Raw genomic sequence first — 6,236 nt, 5'->3', positions numbered from 1 at the left:
GCGACATTAAAACTTAAAACGAACAGAAATTACTCCGTATATGAAAGGGGCTTTTCGTCCTCAACGCCTTGTTCTTTACGCTAAAGTTTGAGTCTTTCTCTTAACTCGACTTCTTAAAAATTTTTTAAAACTTTAGCGTAAAGAGCGAGGCGTCGAGGACAAAAGGCTCCTTTCATATACGGAGTAATTTCTGTTCATTTTGAGTTTTAATGTCGCTCCTTACTTTCATTTAAAAAAAACTTGTTTTTTTTTGTTTAATTTCTGGACATTTTTAAATTAATGCATTTTTTTTATCTTGGCTCTTCGCGCATAAATAATTAAAACGAAATTTGCATATTAGTTTTTTTGGGCTAAATGGGTTTTTCATAGTTATAATTGGAAGATTTTGAGAAAAAAAGAGCGAGAGAGAAGACCTAGTTGCCCTCCAATTTTTTGATTACATAAAAAGGCAACTATAACTTAATTTTTTACTAACGTTTTCATAAGTAAAAAATATACGTAACTTACGAATTAACTTACGCAGCGGACTTCTATATTCGTATGTTTTATTGCGTATATGAGGGGGCTCACCCCTCGTCGATACCTGGCTCTTTACACTAAAGCTTAAATTTTGTCCCAATTGCTTAAGAATGACCCCTGAATCACAAAGGCCGTAGAATAAATAGTTGAAACTACTAAAAATAATTTAGCGTAAAGAGCGAGGTATTACGAGGAGGTAAACCCCTCATATGCGCAATAATTTCTGTTCGTTTTAAGTACTAGTGCTGCTCCTCACTTTCAGTAGAAAAAACTTTTCATATTTATTTTTTCATTGTTTTTTAAATAATGCTAGAAAATCCTGCGCCCCCTCTATTGAAAGTCTCTTCCTCCATGAGGAGTTCCTCCATGGAAAGATCCTCCCACGTAAACCCCCCTCAACTCTCCCCCCAAACCAAAAAAATCCCCCTGAAAACGTCTGTACACTTCCCAGTAACCATTACTATATGTGAACACAGGTCAAAGTTTGTAACTTGCAGCCCCTCCTGCGGGGGAGTAAGTCGTCCCCAAAGACACAGTTATTAGGTTTTTCGACTATGGTGAATAAAATGGCTATCTCAGAATTTTGATCCGGTAACTTTGGGGAAAAATGAGCGTGGGAGGGGGCCTAGATGCCCTCCAATTTTTTTGTCACTTAAAAAGGGCACTAAAACTTTTAATTTCCGTTAGAATGAGCCCTTTCGCGACATTCTAGGACCACTGAGTCAATACGATCACCCCTGGGGAAAAAAAAAACAAAAAAAAAACAACAAATAAACACGCATCCGTGATTTGTCTTCTGGCAAAAAATGCGAAATTCCACATTTTTGTCGATAAGGGCTTGAAACTTCTACAATAAGGTTCTCTGATACGCTGAACCCGATGGTGTGATTTTCGTTAAGATCGTATGACTTTTAGGGGGTATTTCTCCCTATTTTCTAAAATGAGGCAAATTTTCTCAGGCTCGTAACTTTCGACGGGTACGACTAATCTTGATGAAATTTATCAAACAGTTCATGGTAACGAACTGTAGTAAGGAGCGACCCGGCTCAATAGTAACCAAAACTCTAAAAAATTGAATTTTGATACCAATACCTACATCAAAAGAATTGCATTTTAATGCTGATTTTAAATATATAAGTTTCATCAAGTTTAGTCTTACCCATCAAAAGTTATGAGCCTGAGAAAATTTGCGTTATTTTAGAAAATAGGGGGAAACGCCCCCTAGAAGTCATAGAATCTTAACGAAAATCACACTATCAGATTCAGCGTTTCAGAGAACCCTACTGTAGAAGTTTCAAGCTCCTATCTACAAAAATGTGGAATTTTGTATTTTTTGCCAGAAGGCAGATCACGGATGCGTGTTTATTTGTTTTTTTGTTTTTTTCCCCAGGGGTGATCGTATCGACCCAGTTGTCTCAGAATGTTGCAAGAGGGCTCATTCTAACGGAAATGAAACGTTCTAGTGCCCTTTTTAAGTGACCAAAAAAATTGGAAGGCACCTAGGCCCCCTCCCACGCTAATTATTTTACCAAAGTCAACGGATCAAATTTCTGAGATAGCCATTTTATTCAGCGTAGTCGAAAAACCTTATAACTATGTCTTTGGGGACGACTTACTTCCCCACAGTCCCCATGGGAGGGGCAACAAGTTACAAACTTTGACCAATGCTTAAATATAGTAATGGTTATTGGGAAGTGTACAGGCGTTTTCAGGAGGATTTTTTTGGTTGGGGGAGGGGTTGAGAAGAGGGGGATATGCTGGGGGAGCTTTCCATCGATAATTTGTCATGGGGGAAGAAAATATCCATGAAGAGAGCGCAGGATTTACTAGCATTATTTAAAAACACAATGAAAAAATAAATATGAAAAAGTTCTTTCAGCTGGAAGTAAGGAACAGCATTAAAACTTAAAACAAACAGAAATTATTACCCATTTGAGGGGCTCACCTCCTCCTAATACCTCGCTCTTTACGTTAAAGTATTTTTAGTAATTTCAACTATTTATTCTACGGCTTTTGTGATTCTGGTGTCATTCTTAATAAATTGGGACACAATTTAAGCTTTAGTGTAAAGAGCGAGGATCTGACAAGGGAGCGAACCCCCTCATATATGTAATAAAAATATGAAAATACAAAAGTTCTTTACGTAAGCTAATTTATAAGTTACGTAAATCTTTTACTAATAAAAATATTCGTAAAAATTTAAAAGTTCTAGTTGCCTTTTTAATTAACCAAAAAATTGGAGGGCAACTAGGCTTCCTCCCCCGCTCTTTTTTTCTCAAAATCATTCGATCAAAAATATGAGAAAGCCATTTAGCCAAAAAAAAATGCAAATTTCGTTTTAATTATTCCTCTGCGGAGAGCCAAAATCAAAACATGCATTGATTCAAAAACGTTCAGAAATTAAAAAAAAAACACAAGTTTTTTTAACTGAAAGTAAGGAGCGACATTAAAACTTAAAACGAACAGAAATTATTTCGTATATGAAAGAGGCTGCTTCCTCATCAACGCCCCGCTCTTTACGCTAAAGTTTTTTACTATTTTAAAAAGAAGAATTGAGAGACAGAGTCAAACTTTAGCGTAAAGAGCGGGGCGTTGATGAGGAAGCAGCACCTTTCATATACGAAGTAATTTCTGTTCGTTTTAAGTTTTAATGTCGCTCCTTACTTTCAGTTAAAAAAACTTGTTTTTTTTTATTTAATATATTTAAAATCAGCATTAAAATGCGATTCTTTTGATGTAACTATTGATATTAAAATTCCATTTTTTAGAGTTCTGGTTACCTTTGAGCTGGGTCGCTCCTTACTACAGTTCGTTACCACGAACTGTTTGATTGAAGTCATTATGTAACTAGTTAGCTCGGTAAATGAATTTTCTTTCTGTTTCGGTTTTAGACGCGAATTTACAAGCAGAAGTTCGATTTGTGCTTTGGGAATCCCTCTCGCCTTTGTTGGCAAATCTTTTCAAGGATTCTTTTGAAACCTACGCTATGCATAGTTTTAGACCCTCCCCTTGTTTCTTGGGCGGGTTCGTGGATGATGAAGTTTGCATTTGGAAACATGTTTTATATTTCTTAGACCTTTTCTGTAAACATTTAAATACTTTCGAAAAAAATATAAAATTTACAGTGGAGTTTGAGGAAAATGAAAAATTGCTTTTACTTGATATCTTATTAATTAAAAGAGACTTCCATTTACTTTTCTCGATATACAGAAAGCCTACGCACATGATAGATATTTCAATTTTTATTCGTGCCAGCGTATTTCGGTGAAACGAGAGATTGTGATTCCACTAGTGGATAGAGCTTTCACAACATGTTCCCAAGAATTTCTGGATTATGAATTGTCGTATTTGAGGAATATTTTGTTTTGTAATAGTTACCCAATTAAGTTTATTGATAAAAATAGAAAATAGATGTATTAAACATGATAATAGGGCTATTTGAGTTTCACAGTCTTCAGAATTAAATATGTTTAAAAGTTTCATTTCTTTGCCATCTGCACCTGGTTTGAGAGAAAAGCTTATACGAATATTCCATAAATTTAACATTGATACATGTTTCCAATCAGTGAGACCAATAGATAGTTTACTTAAGGTACTTGTGTATTATTCAGAACACACTCAATAAGTTATCCGGCTCTTTCATGAAACAAACTACGATGCAGGTACATTTTGATTAAATATTTTATATATAGAGGTGATTAGGTTAGCTTCAGTTAGGTATTTGATATAATGCATCCCCCCCCCCCTAATGTGAAAATATATAGCTCAAACTTTTGATAAAGCTAATGAAATATAACAAAATATGATGAAAATATTATACTTTATTAGGAAAATTGTGAAATTACAACTTAGAATTATGTACCCAGAACGCAGAAATGTCGTTAAATCCGAAATCTTCATTGCCAAATCCATGTTCAGACACTATTTTCCATCACTATGTGTAGTAAACTAAATTGAGTTTTGTCTTTGTGTCTATAAAACCGGATTTCCTCAGCAAAATTTTTGAGTGTGTTCTGAATTGAATTGAATCAATTGAATAATGAACAAGTACCAAATATTCAATTAAATGTATTTGCATCGTAGTTTGTTTCACGAAAGAACCTAACTTCACTTATTGAGTGTGTTCTGAATAGTACACTAGTACCTTACTTAATTTTGGGGAGGATTTAACCTGGGGTAGCTTAGTAAGTGGTATACATAAGATTCCTTGTTCTTGTGGGAAGTTTTATATTGGTAGAAATTGGCTTTATTTCGGCTTTAGCTGGACATATTTTCTTTCATCAAGAAAATTTTGTAGAATTTGATGAGACCACGGCTATTTCTAATGATAGAGGTTTTTGCCAGTGGGCGAGGGAGGCTATAGAAATATAAAAAAAATATAAGTTTGCTAATCTTTCAATAAAAAGGGATACAAGAATTTTAAATAGTGACCCATTTTATAATATTTTTTTGAAAAATGAAAAATAAATTAAGAAGGGAATTAAGATTTTTACAAAATTACCAGGGGACTAGACTACTTACCAGACCAAGAAGAATCGCTTCAATAATAGCTAACAATATGATTATTTCGCAGCAGAATAATTAACTTCATGTCCGTTTTTATACTTCTTTTCTCAGTTGCTTTGGTGTTCTCATCGAAGTAACTCTATTAGCTTCTCTGACCTACGTGGATCCGTTGTTATAATTTTATATTATTTTATTACGTTTGTGGTTTTAGGCTATTTGTCTTTAGTTTTTTCTCAGCAAAATCTCTTCAACATTTCACTCTTTACTTCTTTCTATGAAGTTCATATTCACTTTAAATTTCTTCTTTTAGGCTATTCCAATCCCATTCGAAGATGCTCTGTTTTACATTCTTGAAGTAATTACTTGTAATAGCTCAAAACTGTTGTTGGGATGAACTCACTCCCTTAAACATATACAAAAAAAAATTTCAACTAAACATAAGGAGCAACATGATAACTTAATACGAATAGAAATTATACGGTATGTGAAGAGCTGAACTTTTCTCAATTCCTCGCTCTTCACACTATAACTTTTTGATAATTTATTCAAATTAAACAGCCATTGAGGTTAAGGAACTTTTTTTAGGAGTCTGTCCTGAAGACACCTCATTTACACACAGGCGAAATATGCGCATCGGTTTAGTTTTTCATCGTTTCTCTACTGACCGCAGTCTCGTTTGTTGTTGTTCATTGAGTTTTTTTTCTTTTTGTTGTTTTTTGTCAGTTGCTTAGATGTTGTCATCGAAGTAATTCTATTAGCCTCTTTGACCTACATGGATCAGTTGTTACAATTGTGTGTTATTTTATTAATTTTGGTAGTAGTTTTATTCGTTTTTATTTTAGTTTTTTAATTTTTTTTTGTTTTTTATCTTTGTTTCTTCTGTTCTGAAGACACCTCATTTATACACAGGCGAAATATCCGCGTCGTTTTAGTTTTTCATCTTTTCTTTCTACTGACCGCAGTCTCGTTTGTTATTTTTCATTGACCTTTTCTCTTTTTTTTTTTGTCATGGCCGGCCAGTTCGGCTTAAAATATTTCATTCGTGATTTACCTATTTTCTCTCCTGTGTCCTCCTGTCCTCCTGGCCATGGAGCCTCACGGGGGAGATTATAGATTTTTGTTGTAAATTTATTAACAAATAAAAATATTGGGAAGTTAAAAAAGAGAAATATGTGTCATTTTTCTGACAACTCTGTGTCCGGGAGTTAATA

Source organism: Artemia franciscana, chromosome 5 (assembly GCF_032884065.1).
Source record: "Artemia franciscana chromosome 5, ASM3288406v1, whole genome shotgun sequence".
NCBI lineage: Eukaryota > Metazoa > Arthropoda > Branchiopoda > Anostraca > Artemiidae > Artemia > Artemia franciscana.
The sequence above is the reverse complement of the archived record's forward strand: the minus strand, read 5'-3'. Positions refer to the sequence as shown.